This window comes from Mus musculus, chromosome 17, assembly GCF_000001635.26.
Source record: "Mus musculus strain C57BL/6J chromosome 17, GRCm38.p6 C57BL/6J".
Classification (NCBI taxonomy): Eukaryota; Metazoa; Chordata; class Mammalia; order Rodentia; family Muridae; genus Mus; species Mus musculus.
Window position 1 is genome coordinate 13,528,604 of NC_000083.6, and position 16,964 is coordinate 13,545,567.

Below are 16,964 nucleotides of genomic sequence, written 5' to 3' on the forward strand. Positions count from 1 at the left end.
TGGACTTTGGGTCCTTCTGGACCCAGCAGCATGATCAGAAGGACCAGAGAGAATATTAGATACCATCAGCTTGACCCACTTCCACAGAGGCAAGCACGGTAACTGTGAATTCCTGCAGATGTGGCATGAGTTGGATCCCAGGGTTGTAGGAGCCACAGGTCAATCCTGACAATAATTGTATCATAGAAGGTGTTCACTCTCACTGTCGTGACATTTTCCTCTTTAGTTCTCCTATGTTTTATCACAGGCAAGTGTCCTTCACTGAACAAGTCAAATCGGGGTCAGAAGGAAGATGTGTGTTGAGAGAAAGAAGAAGAGATGTTCTCTGTGAGAGGACAAGCTCTACTGACACAGACCAGATGTGTTCTGCCACAGGGACATCACCTAACAATGCCAACCCCAAACCCTATCATACCTGACAGATTACCTGTGCCAGGACACCCTCATCTCACAGACACTGAAGCTGTTCTTATGTTCACCTGTCACTCTGATGGAGGGGTCTCAGGTTCCTGAACTGCTCTCACAACATCTTTCCAGTTGTCCTGGTATAAAGCTCTTGGCTTCTTTATGGCACCAGTCTCTCCAGGAAATGCCCCTCTCTAAGCTGCACTCTTTACGCATTTAGATTCAGCCTCAGGAGCTCTCAAGGGACAGATGTGTGACACATGTGTATGTGTGCATGCATGTGTGTATGCATGTGTGTGTGTATGCACAAGTGTGCATGCATGTGTGCATGTGTGTGTGTGTTGTTTTCCAGGATATATTACACTAGGAGTGCCCTCTAGTCTGCCTCCTGTCAGAATCCTCAGTCCTTTTATTCTTGTCAAGTCTCCATCACAACGTCAATTTGCTCCATTAGAACACTGCCCAGTTCTCCAGCAGAATGCATCTCCAAACTTCTCCAAATGCTTCCCAGAAACATAGAGCAAAGGTGTCTGAACCATGTGCCATCAGGGACACTCCAGCATTAGCGCCATTGCTCCACATTAGATTTCCATTGCTGTAACAAAATATGCAAGCTAATCATGTGATAAAGAAAAGTTTCCTTCTGGCTCACTGTTTCTGAGTTCACAGCCCATGGGTGGCTATTTCCATGAGTTAGGTCTATGATGAGGCAGAGTGTGGAGAGCCGTGCCGCAAGCAATCACGTGCGTGCCACGAGCAATCGCCATTATAAGATGGCGCTGGCTTCCACTGCGCCTAACTAGTAAACAAGCCTTATGCGCAAGTGCAAGAGTGAACTCACGCCTAGTCACTGCCCATCTCGCGGTGTAGTAATGGGGTGATGGGCGAGCAACGAATCAGGAGCTGTCACGCCACATCAGGTGCTGAAATGTCACACTGAGGGCTATATAAGCAGCACCATTTTCCCAGTTCGGGGTCTTCCTGAGAAGTAAGCAATAAAGCTTGGCCGCAGAAGATTCCGGTTGTCCTGAGTGTGTTCTTGCTGGCGGGGACAAAAGCTCTGGATAGCAGAGCCTCACAGCAGGAAGTACCTGGTAAAACAAACTTGTTTGCTTCACAATAGCCAGACCAAGGAAAGAAAAAAATTTGTTTTTATAAATGTTCCCTCTCTTGCCATTAAGCCCTGTGTTCATAAATGAGCTAAGCCATTTCCCCTTACAAAGGCCCACCTCTGCTAACAGCTGTGTAAAAGATGGGAAGTTCTCAAAACAGGAACTTCTGTAGGATCTATAAGACCCCTCATCTCAATTTGTAAGACTCTCATTCCAATATTTCTAAGGCTGTGGTATGAGGGTCATGAGTTTGAGACCAGTATGGGCTACACAGTGTGATCCCATGTCGATAAGAAGAGAGCATACTTCAAATTCATAACTGGCATGTAAAGTGCTTATGCCACCAGGGCTGAATTCTGTCTATCATCACAGGGCACAATCCCATCAACATCACTACCATCGCCCACAGGGAAAATAAGAGGGATGTGCTTAGGGGAGTGGGCAGTGCCTGCTTCGGATGCTACGGCTAATACAATATTCTGAGCACCTGCTGCACCCCACACACAAACACTAGAATGCTTGACGTAAGTCTGTACTTAAGGACACCTATTTATAAATGGACAGAGACACAAAGAGGTAGGCAAACAGCAGATGTTGCTGAAAGGTTACACAGCAGACAAGATGCCGACCAAAAAGGTAGTGAACAAGATGTGGGGTGGACCCCACCAAAAAGACTAGAGTAGTTGTCTACCCATCCCCCCATCCCCACCCCCCCCCACCCCCGGCCAGGAAGGTCAGAGCAGGTTGCAACTGACTACACCTTAGGACTTCAATTTCTAGCTTAAGTAAGGTCACAGAGGGAAACTCAGATCAGAGTCAGATAGGACATGGGGTTAGGACTGCGTGTAGAATTGGTAGAGGCTTGGCTTAGGTGGCCACCAGAGATCTGCCACCACCATTAAATAGGTCCTTTATGCCAATCAGTGTCAAAGCCCAGGGGTAGGAACAGTATGGTAGCCACTGGATGAGGCCCCTTAAGGGAGAAAGCAAGTGGAGCCCTACTTGTGTTCTGGGAGTCTGAAGGCTCCCTTTCGCTATAAATTTACAATCCAGCCCTCAGTGCCACCCAGTTGAGGATTGTATCTATCAGGTGAAAACTGCTCCATCATTATTTTGTTTCCTCCCATGTTCCAGTTTCTGTCAGCAGCCCTGGCTGTGTGGGTAGACAGTACTTTTTGTCTTGTCACCGTCTGGTCAAGATGTTGTGTCCATCCTTCACAAAGGTCTTGAGACCCTTAAAGGCAAGACTAAATGCCCTTGTACCTCCTGGCATCTCACCAACACTCAGTGTAGGAATCAGGGCTTGTAGGTTATTCTCTGAGGGCTCGTAACCTGTGGCTGGAGCCTCCAAGACTGAAGCTAGTCCCTATACCTGTGCCAACTGTGCGTCTCACCATCCCCGCACAGAACCAAGCATGGTGCTAGATGTCACGTTCCTGGATCTTACGGAGTCCAGAGTCACTGCTTGGGGTAATCACGCCCTGACAGTATCCTTGGTAACCAATGAAGAGCAGCTGAAGTTTGCCTGCAACTGTGGACCCAGGGAGGGAAGTCACCTAGACGTACATATCAGCCACCCACCTCTCCCAATGTAGGGATGGGCATGATAAGGAATAGGTGTCCATGGCCTTTTTCACACTCAATCACACATAGGCTTAACCCATCCTTCCATACTCACATCTGGCATGCGCGCACACACACACCGACTCATATATGATCAGCGATTTTCAAGTCAGCTAAGAACAAGTGAACCTAGACTGTTTGTGTGAGTTTCCTCAGTGATGAAGCTTTCCTGTCTGCACAGCTGAGGCTCTGAGGGAATGACAGGCGAGGGAAGGGCAGCTTTCATTAGTCTATGGGTTGCCCGCCCCACTTGGCCCAACAGAGGCAGGCCTTGATGTAGCATCCTCCGTGAAGCAGGAACCCAAATGAGAACGGGAACTGCTGTGTGAAGGACTTCCCTGAGCCCTAGAGGCAACAACCTGGCCGAGGGAGGCATCCCTTCACTGAGGCAGGGTTGGAAGGAGCCTGACATTTCAGTCCATCTCAGGGGTGCCTGCCAAGGGCTGATCCAGACACAGGTGAGCCCAGGTTGGACATAAACTGGTGTGGGTGTGTGCATTCTGGCTGTGGCTGGGAAAGGGACACTGGCAATCGCCAGCATAGCCCATGGTGCTGTCCAGCTGTGTGGAGTCTAGGCATCTCCTGGAGAACACTCTCTCTCTTTCTGTGTCCGTGTCCTATCCCCCTCCCTGACACCACCTGATGCCACTTCTCCTACTCAGTAAGAACAGTGGGCTTTGCTGATGATACCCATTCTACGGTTGGTGAAGAGAGAGTCACCAGTCCAATGTCACGGAGATGTCCGATGTCAAGAGAACCAGTTAGGGAGGAGGCACAGGAAACAAAGTACTGTGATCTTGGGTGTTTTAGCCACAATGGTGGTGCCCAGGGCTCAGAGCTCTGCTCTGCTCTGCTCTGCTCTGCTGCTCTCTCATCCTGTGGCCTTAGCACAGCAGTCCCCTCAGCCCCTAGGTTTTGTTACAGGTGGGAGGGCAAACTTGAGTCTCCACCTCCCAAGTGTATTCCTGCAGAATGCAAGCACTAGGGCGGTGCCACAAAACTGGTTGTCACCAGCAGCTAGGCTGGCTCTCACTTCCTGTTTCTGCACCGCGTCTGCACGGGGTCACCCACAGCATGGGCAGACCCATTGGAAGCAAAAGCTGTTACCTGCGGAGTCACCTCTCCTGCCTCTCTATTAAGATCTTTTGTGCAGGTTTTGATTGGTTCTTATTTATATGCCAATTTAAAGAGCACTGACATCCTAAAAGTGCTCAGCCCATCACTAAATGGGATGTCTCTCTATCCATCCCAATCTTTCATTTCATAATCTTTGATGAATAAGTATTATAATTTTTTTGTTAAACTAGATAAGAAATTTTCCACAAGCTTGCCCACAGCCTGATCCTTTTAAAAATTATTTATTTATTTATTTATTTATATCCCAAATATTGCCCCCCAGTCCCACCTCCCAGAGTTCCCCGCCTTATCCCTCCTCCCCTTTGCCTCTGAGAGGGTGCTCCCACAGGCATCTTCCTTCTCTGGGGTATCAGGTCTCTACAAGATTAGGTGCATCTTCTCCCACTAAGGCCAGACAACGCAGTTAGTCCTCTGCTACATATGTGCCAGGGGCCTCAGACTAACTCTTTGGTTGGTGACTTAGTCTCTGGGAGCTCCCAGGGGTCTAAGTTAGTTGATCGTGTTGTTCTTCCTATGGGGTTCCCATCCCCTTCAGCTCCTTTAGTCCTTGTCCTCACTCTTCCATAGGGGTCCCTGACCTCAATTCAATGGTTGGCTATAAGTATCTGCATCTGTCTCGGTAAGTTGCTTGTACAGCCTCTCAGAGGACAGCCTTGCTAGGCTCCTGACTGCAAGTACAACATAGCATCAGTAATGGTGTCAGGGTTTGGTGCCTGCCCATGGGATGGATCCCACATTGGGCCAGTCACTGGTCGGCCATTCCTTCAGTCTCTGCTCCATTTTTGTCCCTGCATTTCTTTTAAGCAAACACAATCGTGGGTCAAAGACTTTGAAGGTGGGTTGGTGTGTCCACTCCTCCACTGGGGGCCCTGTCTAATTTCAGGTTCTATCTCCCTACTGTTGAGCATTTTGGCTAAGGTCATCCCCATTGAGTCCTGGGAGGCTCTCACATTCCAGAGCTCTGGGTCTTTCTAGAGGTTCCCTCCCACCCTATTCCACCACCACCACCACCACCACCACCACCACCCCGCCAGCTGCATATTTCCATTCATTCTCCTGGCCTTCTGGGCTTTTCTCCTGTCTCTCCCCATGTATGATTCCGCCTCCCTTTTTCCCTCCCTCTCCCCTCCTACTCAGGTCCCTACCTCCCACTACCTCCTCCTGCCTCCTGTGACTATTTTGTAAAAATATGGAATGCTTTGTGAATTGACTTGTAATTCTTGCGTATAGGCCGTGCTACTCTTCTCTGTATAGTTCCATTTTAGTATATGTGCTGCCGAAGCAAGCACCACATCCTGATCTTAGGAGGTATTTTCTTAATTGAAGTTCCCTCCTCTCAAATAACTGTAGCTTGTGTCAAGTCAGCATAAAACTAGCCAGCACACCAAGCTTAGGGAATGAGTACCACTAAGTACAATGTTTGCTGTAGATTCGAGTGACAACTTTGTCAGGTTGAAGACCCCAGGAAGGCACTGTGGCCAGCTTTCTCATGTACATTCCTAACTCTATGACTAACTCTTACGGAGGTACACTTTACAACTAAAAGAAGGGAGATGCAAATCAGGGGCTGACTTCCCACCCACAGCAGTCACAGAACAGGGATTCAACCCAGGTCTGCTGAACCCTAAAACCTTCTGGAGCTACACCTTAAACCACCCTACTTCTGATGAAACACCATGGGATTGTGTGCTCGGTGTGAGTGTGTATGTGTGTGTGTGTGTGTGTGTGCGTGTGTGTGTGTACACATGCTTTGTCCCTAGAATGAGCCATTTCATAGAGCAAGTGGATCAAGGTGATAGAAGTGTGGTGTCCTAAGCTCACCACACTCACTCTCAGGGATGCCTTTCCTTGTTTCTCTCATTGGCTCATAACCAAATTACCGTGAGGCACTTATGTCTCTGAAAAGAATTAACAGATAATATGGGTTAACTCTTGAAAGAAAAGCAAATGCAGATATGAGTATTTTTGCACTGATGAATTGAGAAGCATTTTGAAATGGATGAAAATAAAATAAATACTGAGGCCAGATTACTTTCATCCGTCAGTTCAGTATTTGCAAATGAGGGAAGTAATTTCTGAGGCCTGTGGTTAATGGCATGGTACTTTCTGCCTCCTGCAGTTCTCAGGATGGCGTCCTGTTTTGGAGAACCCAAGACAAGTTGGGTGAATCTAGGAAACCAACAGAAAGACTTGGACACAATCTTTTGGCAACATGGCGAGAGGGAAAACCTCTCTGCATAGGACTGCTGTCCTAATTGGGAGTGGGAGTTGGCAGGACCCTAGGGAATTAGATGTACAGAAGAGACAAGACCCAATATAATGGGCAGAGCCAAGGGTAAGACCCAATCCTAGGAGCTGGAGATCAAGACTGGGGCAGAAACATGGCAAGAAGCATCACAGCCCATTTGGTTGTTACCAGGCAGAGAACCCTTCTTCCACACCCCAGCCTTTGTGATGGGACTAAAAGCTGCCAGTTTACCACAGACTCTGTGATGCCTTGCTGACTTCTGAAACAACTGAAGTTGCTCCATTGACAGATAGCTATCACACTGAGCCTGGGGAATGATCACCTCCTCAACCCTCTACCGTCATCTTGTTGCTTCCAGTGATCCTTTGACCCTATGACCTACAACACTGGCTTCCAGAGGCCTATTGACCAGTTTCCTGCAAGGCATAGTGAGGACTTCTGTGTCAGAAAGATTGACAGGGGAAGTAGGGAAGAGTCCAGGCCTATAACACAGATAGTGAGAATGACAGGCATGGGCACAGATGATAGAAAATAGGATGTTTTGGTGTGGATGGTGAGAGGGACAGACACGGGTCATAGATGATAGGAGGTAGAGCAGCCTTGGCGGGAGGGACAGACACAAGGATGGGGATAGTAGGAGTAAGGCCATCCTGGTGTGGATGCTGATGTCCCAGTTAGTTTGCTAACTTGATACAAGACAGAGCCATTTGATAAGAGAGAATCTCAATTGAATTGGCCTGTGTGAAAACCAGAGGGTCATTTTCTTGCTTAATAATTGATGTGGGAGGACCTGGCCCATTGTCAGTGGTGCCTTCTCTGGGAAGGTGGCCTTGAGCTGTATAAGAAAGCAGACTGAGCAATCTGTAGAAAGCCAGCCAGTAAACATGCCTTCATGACTTCTGCTTCCAGGTTCCTGCCTTGAGTTCCTGTCCCGACTTCCCTGATTGATGACTGTAAGCAAAATGAATAAGCCCATTGCCTTCCTAGATATTTTTTCCTCATGGTGTTTTATCACAGCAGTGGAACCCCTAACCAAGGCAGGAGGGAAAGGACAGGTGTCAGGTGGTGAATGGCATGGCAGACTGCAGAACAGAGAGAACTGGTGTCAGATGTGTGGGTTGTGGGAAATTATTTCAAGGATGCTTGCTGGTGCCTTGAGTCTCTTTCCTGTCTTTTCTTCTACTCTCCACTGTCTGTGAACCCGGCTTTGCCTTGAGGAAGAAAATGCCCTCGGTTGCCTCTTGGGTTGCCCTATAGACCAGGCAGCTGTGTCCTTGCAAAGCCAGGTGATGATCTGAAAGCTGTGCATTTTGTGACGGATGACATGACCAGGCTGCAGAGCGCAGAGGCTTCCTCTGCAATTCCCAGTGCTGAGTTCTGAATGCAGAAGCAAAGTCAGAGAAAGGAGGTTTGCAGCTCAATCCAGAGGTATAGTTAGCATAGGGCCCTGAGGGACAAAGCAAGCCTCACTGCGCATGGCCCTCGTGGTTCCCAACACAGGCCCTGGGGAGTGTGGGTCTTCTGGAAAACTCAAGATCAGCCTGGCTGCAGGGTTGTGGTTATTAAGAGCTGAGGTGGACCCTGCAGGGGCAGAGCTGGCTGCTCTCATCACCCACAGACAACTCCCCAGACTGGCAGTGGTGGCCTACCTTCAGGTGGGAGTAGATTTGACAGGAGCTGAGGTGTGGAGGTTCAGGTGCCTCTTCCTAGAACATTTGCAGAGGGATTGGTGTGGCTTGTTTTTAATGGCAAGTATGAACCTGTAAACCGATTACTTACGAGGGAATACCACCATGAGCCATTCCCTTCAGAAGCCCACCTTGGGTGCTCTGAAGAGTGAGATGGGCCTTATCCTCCTGGCTGCACAGAGGCTGGTATGTGCCGAGCACAGCATCCACCTGCTTCCTGCAGCTTTTCCATCCTGAGGTGAGTCAAAAGCTCCTCCCTGTGTCTGTTGGGATTGGCTGGCATTTGCACCCCTCCAAGTCTTGTGATAACAAAACCCACAGTGATCATGAAGACACTCGGGTTCTCAAGTAACAGCTCAACAGCCAGCGCTTGCCTTGGGACCCTGTGTTCTCTGTCTAGCTCCTTCTTTGCCTCACAATTCTCATAACTGAGGCCAACTTTCGAGGCAGATAAAGAGGCTATACAAGGCATCTAGCAATCTGCCACCTTGAACAATTGACTCCACTCTCTGTTTATCTTGAGCATAGATCCATCTGCCCAGGGTGTTTCTCTGTTGTCCTCCTTGACCTGAACTCATCCTTCCCTGAACATCTGGAAAAGAGAAATGGCTTTTCTAAACTCTTGCATGAGAAGAGGATCAAGGAAAGTTTCTTTGAACTTCCTCAGTCTTTGGAAATAACTGCTGCGAAGGTGGTCCATTGGAGAATCTTTAGGGTGATTTTTGTTGGTTTGGTTCATGTTAAGCAAGGACAAAGGGGCACTAGTTCAATGTTGCACTAGTAATTACTGCTGTGTAACAAGTGACCACAAACCCAATGGCCTAAAACCTTAATAGTCTATCCATAGGAATTGGGAGTGGCCCAGTGGAGTAGCCCTGGATGTCAATCAGGGATGTGACCATCATCTGGAGGACTGATGGGAGCTGGGAGGTCCACTAGTGAGGCGAGTGGATGGCAAGCTGCTCCTCTTCATTGTCATGGCCTTGCTCTCTACCTGGTCCCTCCTCAGGGTGCCAAGTGTCTGCATGCATGGTGGCCACTTGTGAAGCATCGGTCTAAGAGATGAAGGAGGAGTCAGGGGTCCTTGCTGCTTAAATCCAGCTTCATCCACTCTGATCCCATTGTACTGCTCACCTGGACCAGCCCTGGTCCAAAAGAGAAGATGCCAGTAGGGAAGAAAGGGGAGGCTATGTGTTAAACACTGGTCCACCAGTAACTATAGTATAGGCATGCCCGAGTTTGCAGATAGTAATATGTAGAAAAAACATGTCTTTCCTAGTGAGCCAAGGTATTCTGTTACAGTGGTAAGTCACCGTGTTTGTCCAATTTTTGTTGTTATAACAAAATATCCAAGTCTGGATAATATGAGAACAATAGAGGTTTATTTATCTGGCTGTTTCAGAAATTTAACGGCATGGTGACGTCGTTGCTTGGTTCCTATGGGCCTCTGATGTCATCATAACAGCAGAAGCACATTCCAGAGCAGTCACTTACCAGGAAGGCAGAGAGGTGGTGGTGATTGGCACTGTTCTTTTATAACAGCTCTTGGATAGAGATAGCTCAGGCCTATGAAAACTAGTCCCTTCTGTAGGTAATGGTACCATGACCCCTCCACATGGCCACAGTCCCCAAGTTCTCACCACATCAAAGCCACCACCGTGGAGACCAGGCTTTCAGCCTGTGAGCCCCTGGGAGGCACCCACACTATGGTGGTGACTCTGACAGAGGCCTAAGAACAGCCGTCACCAGCCCAGGTGACTGAACAATAAGCAGCTGATATTTCAGAGCATCTTTGAACAGCACAGGTAACAGGGCAAAACAGACGCAACTGACCTTGGATTTGAACTGTGTCTCAGGTACCCTGTCAACATCCGTGTAGCTTTCTAGAAAGGCTGAGAAGAAATACAAGCTCCAACCCAGCTGTTCGGATAGTGACTGAAGTTCTACATAACTTAGTTCAAAATCACGGTTTTCAGTCTAGCAATAGGAATGATGAAAGTGCTCAGTGGCTGGGAGGAAGAAAGGGGTGGGGGACAATTGCAGCTGAAGCTGGGTACACAGGATTTACCTAGGGGGTTCCCACCAGGCAGTCTTAGACTAACTAAGCTTTTAGAAGTTGAGAGAGCTGCTGACTGCAGAGTTGTGGTCGCCCCGTTCATTTTACAGGTGAAGACAGATGCTAACAGTTAAAGCCCAACGTCTGGTGTTTTAATACCTCATGTTAACATGGATAAAAACACAGGGAACAATGCTGGAGAGATTTGTCGTCACTCAGAGGTTATGAGCACTGGCTGCATCTGTATGGCACCTGTCTGGGTTCCATCCAGAAGGTTGGCTCAGTAGCTTCTGTTACTTCAGTACCCCAGGAACTCAATGCCCTCTGCTGGGCTCTGAGGGTACACGTGTGGTACACATGCATGCCTATAGGCAAATGCTCACAAAATAGCAATCACTGTAAACACACACAAAGTGGTGCCTCCCACTGTAACCCTAGCATTTAGGAGGCTGAGACTGGAGAATCGCCCTGAGTTTGAGACAAACTTGAGTTAGAGAGTGAGATTCTGTCTCAAAACAAACAAACAAATAAATAAAATAAAACACAATGAAAGATGGGGTGAACAAAAGCAATGTTTGCCAGCCTGTTTTAAAGCCCTAAAAAGCTTCCTATGGGACAGGTGGTCCCTTCCTCCTTTCTGATCTCCCTCCCTCTTTCCTTCCTTCCCTAGCTTCTTCTCTCATTCCTTTCTTCCTGCCTTTCTCCCTTCCTCTCTCCTTCATTCCTTCCTTCCTTCCTTCCTTCCTTCCTTCCTTCCCCTTCTTCCATCTCCTCCCCTCCCCCTTCCCCTCCCCACTCTTCCCCTTCCTTTTTCCTTCACCCCCTCCCCTCCCCCTCCCCTCTCTCCCCATTTCCCTCCCCTCTCTCCCCATTTCCCTCCCCTCTCTCCCCTCCCCCTCCCTTCTCCCCATTTCCCTCTCCTCCCCCTTCCTCCCCCTTTTCTCCCCATCTCCTTTCTCCCCCTCCCTTCTCTCCTTTCTCTCCCCCCCCCCCCGCTGCTCTCCCCTCTCTCCCATCCCTCTCTCCTCTATCTTTTCCCCTCCCCTCTCCCATCTATCCCCTCCCCTCTCCTCATCCCAGTCCCTTCCCCCTCCTTTCTCTCCTGTCCCTCTCCCCTCCCCCTCTCCTCTCCCTTCCCTCTCTCCCTTCACAGCAGCACACTCAGAGCTCTTCAGAAGCAATGTCCCTGGCTCAGAAGCTGGTTTTAAGGTGATCTCAATCCCCCTGCTGTCTTCTGTGTTCTTACTTCTCCTTCACCCCAGTGTCCTTCAAGTCCATATATGTATGTGTGTGTGTGTGTGTGTGTGTATACATATACATATACACATACACATACACATACACATACACATACACATACACATACACATACACATACACATACACATACACATATACATATACATTGCCTTGTCATGTTCTCTCTGTTTCGGCAAGCCCCTTTTAGTGTGTCCTGGGCATGGTAGGGAATAGTAGCACACAGAATGTAGAACGTGCCAGGCAAGGTTCTTCTGAAGTTCACCAACCTTTCTGTTCTCTGCCTATCTACCTGTAGGGAAGGTGGGGGGGGGGGGAAGAACAGGAAATGACAGCTAATTCAGGGTATTCAGGGCGACATGGGGGGGTTGCTACTCAGCCACTAAACGTGGAAACCATAGAGAAGTTGGAGTCAGGTAGAGATATTGTTCTGTGTGTCGCACGCAACTACTTGTTTTCAAAGGTTGTCCTGTACCACCCTGCATCCTTCACACCTGCCATCTGCATCCTGGCTTGGTCAGGACTGTTCTTGCCCTGGTGTTCATCCAGAGCACTGAGGCTTTACCTTCCGAGTGGCAATGAAGCTCAGCCCAGCTTGGAGGAAGGTAGACCTAGAATACACCAGCACTTTACAATCTATATGCAGAAATCTCAATTAACCTTCTAATCTGCAGCCCAGAAGGAGGGGTTGTGGGGAAACACATTGCCAGTTTCCTGTGAGCCCTACTCAAATGTGGGATAGACTCCAGGTCACTGCTATTAGATTAGCTATAGTAACAGGAGAAAAAAAAGGTTGTGGAATTCACTTCTTAAAGATCAGTGATGGATGAAAGGAAGCCAGCATGTAGCAGGCAGGGTCTGAGCTGGCCTTTATGGCCAGCTGCAAAGTCACCTTTGCACCTCCTAATAATTGCTCTCTAGTTCACAGGAGGGCAGAGCAATGCAGCCTACTCTACCCGGAAAATAATGAACATATGTGTTTGGGTTCATGATAAAGTACGCACCAGGCAATGAGAATCAGACCATAATTAAGGAACAAGGGCAACAAGAGGACTCTGGTCCCCCAGCCTCTGATTTCAGCTCTCTGGGTGCTGTGAATCCTTGGGATAATTTTCAGTCAGCCCCACGACACTGTAACAAAGAGCCAAAAGCAAAGTCTGCAGGCTCTTCCTGAAGGCAGCCAACCTCAGCACAGCGGACTCTCCATGCGTGGATCTCCACTGTGGAGGTGGCCACACGACAGTCAGAGCCTGCGAATGTTCATTACTGTGAGGGTTAATTTTGACCGTCAGTTTGACAGGACTTAGAATCATCTAGGAGGCACACCTCAGGACATGTTTGCGAGGCAATTTCCGGAGAGGCGTAACTGAGGAAAAGGGTCTACCATGACATCACTGGCACCATCCCATGAGCTAGGATAACCGAAGGAGAACAACAGTGGAGCACCAGCGTTTCCATTCACACGATTCCTGAGTGACCAGCCACCTTGGCCACATGATTCACATGACCAGACACCTTGGCCACCACAAGAACTCTTGCCACCATTTTTTTTTTCTTGTCATGGTGGGCTAGACCAGTGGTTCTCAACCTGTGGGCTGTGACCCCTTTGGGGTAGACTGACTCTTTCATAGGGGTCACACATCAGATACTTACATTATGATTCATAACAATAGCAGAATTACAGTTATGAAGTAGCAGTGAAAATAATTTTATAGTTGGGGGCGGGGGTCACCACAACATGAGGAACTGTATTACAGGGTTGCAGTGTTAGGAAGGTGGAGAACCAGTAGGTTAGACACTCGACCTGGGAGCCAAATAATCCTTCCTTTAATCTTCTCTGATTTAATCTTCTCTGATCAAACATTGTGTTACAACAATGATCAAAGTAATAAGCTTCTAAGAAAAATTATGTATGACCACAGACAAAGAGTCTCCCTTTCCTCCCCTCCCCTCCTTCCCATCCTCTCCCCTCCCTTCCCTTCCCCCTCATACCTCCCCCTCCCTCCCTTCCTCCTTTCCTCCACTTCCCTCTTTTCCCTCCCCTCCCTTCCCCTCCCTTCTCTCCTCTTCCTCCCCTTCCCTCACCTTCTTTCCCTCCTGTCTTCTCCCCTTCCGTTTTCTCCCCTCCCTTCCCAGCTCTCATCCCATTCTCCCCTTCCCTCTCCTCTCCTCCCTTCCTCTCCCCTCCTGCTCCTTCTTCCACTCCCCCCCCCCTTTCCCTGAATACTTAGCTGCAGAGCTGTTAGGTGCTAAAAGAAAGTGAAAGTGAAAAGAGCTTAGCACCCATGTTATGTCCAGAGGCAAACACCTGCACAACTCCAGTCACACAAGAGAAAGGCCACAGCTGTGAGTCTGAGAGCATGTCCTCTGGCCTCAGAGGACTCCATTCAACAGCCACATGTCAGCCTGATGGTAAAAATCCTTTCACAGAGAGTCTCACCTCAAGCCAGCAAGTGGATCTCTGGATTTGAAGCCAGCATGATCTACATAGTGAGTTCTAAGACAGTCAGAAATACATAAAAAGGTCCTGTCTTGAATAAATTAAGCAAGCAAGCAAACAAACAAAAGGCCTATCTCCTGTATTTACGTAAAGGGAGTCCAGTTTTTGGAGAGGATCCTCCGATATCACCCATCTGAAGGGCTCAGGCAGTCCCGACTGAACAAGGGGACAGAAGAAAGCCATCATACAAGATAAACTTGATGACAGTTCAAGTTTATGGCATTGTGGCGAGACATGAACAATTTCCCATCACAGAAGAATGTGGGCAGCTTAACAGAACATGCTTGCTCGTGTCCTTCCTCACCGAATTCTCAGACAGTCATTAAGTATAGTAGATGCGCTTAGATTCTTTGGGGATCCAGACAAGCTGCTGGAAACGCTGTCGGGAGTATGAGACGGACTGAGGTACCTTGTGTGCAGTGTGTGGCATGTCTCCACATGCACCTGGAGACAGGGTTTTAAATAGCAACATGCACATCTGGTGCAAGAATGTGGCTTCATGCTGGATGAGTAGGTTTTAAATACCAAGCTGTGTTACATGCCTCGTGAGACCTGAAATCGGTTTTATTTCAAGGTTGCCATGGCATTACACCACAAACACACTAATTCCTATTGCGAGAATATTAGTAACGGTTAAATTTGTCAAATCATCCATTTCCCCATGATTATTACTATTTTAAAATGTCATCATTTCAACATTCTGATAGTATGTGATTGAATATGAAACCAGGTGACTCTGTTATTTGGGGAGGGAGTGTGTGTTTAAGGTGCTACCCAGAGAAACACACCCCTTTAGCTTAAGATTCCCAGGGATAGTCACCATACCTCAGTCCATGGCTAGGTCTCCCAGCAAGTCTGAATATATAATGTTGAAAGCATATCTGCCTATAAGCCATCAGAACTCACCCCACAAAACTTCAAGAAACACCTCGTAGATGCTGGGACGACTGTGCACTGCCAAGGAGTGGGTGATTCCAGAAACACATCCTGGTCTCAGTGTTGGCCCCCCCCCCCCCAGGAAGTCTCTTCGAAGATGCTAAGCCATCAGGAGTTTTCTGTTAATTCCCAGGTGGCTGTGGACAGGAATGAGAACTTGTGGGAAAGATAAAGAATCAGGAATGAATTTTACGAGGCTGTTTTAATAAAAAGCACTATTTCTAAAGAAACCATAGAACGGAGCTGGCCACCCTGCCCTCCTGCCTGTCTTGCCCTGTGCAGTGTTCTAAACATCAGTCCTTTAGTGATATGGGAATTTTATCCGAATTCTTCACATGAAGGGGACCTCCTTTTCCCATGTGGATTTCTATGTAGCCTATCTTAAGGTCTCTAGAACGTCTGTCTTCAGCCAGGCTTTCCTGGTTTAGTTTGGTCTATTGCTGTGTGTTGCAATGCTAAATTCTGTACCCTAAGGTCTAGGAGCAACATCTCCCTATACAAGCTTTTGTTGTGCAAACCTTGTTCCTTGATTTAAAACTGTTGGTTAAATAAAATTGACTATAGTTAACTCCTGGAGGGATTAAGGGTAAGTGGGTTGGGGTTAAAAGAGGAGGGATTGGGGGAGGAAAGAGGAAGAAGGAGGAGGAAGTAGCCATGTGGGGAGAGGAACCTTGAGCACATGGCCAGGAGAAACAGCAAGTATCTGGGGCACACTAATGGGGAGGTAGCCAAGCCAGCAGCTAAAAAAGTAGATTAGGGGTGACCCCCAGTAATTGTCAAGCCAAATATGATAACCATAGTCTGAGTCTCATTTATTTGTAAGCTAGTCAGGGATAAGTTTAAATTGTTCATACTACAATCGCTGGTTTAAAGGTCATGTGGCTTCCCCTTGGCTTGTGACACATGCTTGCTGTCTAAGTTTTGATTCTGTGGGTGTGATAAACCAGCCTGACAAAAGTATCAAGGAGAGAGGCTTGTGTGGCTTACAGTTCCAAGCTACAGTCCACTGCTGCAGGCAAGGTGCCAGAACCTGAAGTAGCCCTTCAGGTCACATCCACAGACAGCAGCAGAGAGCAATGAGTTGCTATGTGCACACTGGTACACGGCTGGACCTCTCCTTTTCATTTATTCCATGGCCCAAGTCAAAAGCCTTGCCACTCACCCACCTAAGAAAATCCCAAACAGGCTTGCCTACAGGCCAATCTAATCAAGTTCTTCAGTGAGATGCTCTACTCAAGTAGATTATATCAATTGACAATTAAAACTAACCTTTCCATGCCCCAGCTGAGTTTTAGGTCATATATAGACTGAGGTTCCTCCTGGGCGACGCAAGTCAGGAAGAGCCCAGTGTCAAACATGGGAGAATATTTTCCACAGAGGTTTGCAAGATTTTAAAGAAAATTTTAAAATCATCAGATGCTTGTCACTTCTGTGGTTGATGGTTTAAGGTGCTTCAAAACCACTTCTAACAACCCGCTTACTTGTTTCGTGTCTCTAGTCCCAAACATCTATCTCCATGTTAAAGGGACCATGGAGACAGGAAATCTTCGTCCACCTTGTGTTCAGGAGTTCCTGGGCTGGCATAAGGCTCTCCCAGTTAGCTGTGGGCACCATCTATTCTGGGTGGCCAGCAACGGCCAGGAGAGCAAAGCCTTCTATGGAAGGCACATCTCCGTGGCCTTGTCTTGACATCAGTCCTCCACAAGAGTTCCAGGAGTCCCTTGAGGGTTTGGGGTCTTTCCTAATATTGGCTGAAGCAATTCCAGAAAGACACTTATCTGGGCCTAGGGGTGACTTTGCATGCTATAGACCTGGTCCAGTAACAGAAACTCAGTGCCAGGCTTTGCTGCATTCACAACCAACTCCCAGTCCAGAGGTTTCAGTGTTGCGTGGCTATAGACTTTATTTTGTTTTTTTATTCGTTTATCTAATTAACTATGTTTGAGAGAGTGTCTCTGTTGCCCCTGCTAGCCCCAAAGTTAATATGTAGTCAAGGATGGCC

The 16,964-nt window shown here is 48.0% G+C and overlaps 1 long non-coding RNA gene and 1 other non-coding gene across 3 annotated transcripts in view; both read right to left on the reverse strand.

Annotated features, from left to right (window-relative positions):
* 2700054A10Rik (RIKEN cDNA 2700054A10 gene) overlaps positions 1–16,964 on the reverse strand; it is a 67,074-nt gene that overhangs the window by 41,583 nt on the left and 8,527 nt on the right. Inside the window, exon 3 of one of the 2 annotated variants that reach the window (NR_045436.2) lies at positions 11,679–11,818. The exons of the other annotated variant lie outside the window; for it this stretch is intronic. This is a non-coding gene — a long non-coding RNA (RIKEN cDNA 2700054A10 gene). The remainder of the gene's footprint in view (positions 1–11,678; positions 11,819–16,964) is intronic. 2 annotated transcript variants of the gene reach the window in all.
* On the reverse strand, positions 5,461–5,566 carry Gm26375. Its single transcript, XR_003952479.1, has one exon. It is a non-coding gene; the product is annotated as a U6 spliceosomal RNA (small nuclear RNA).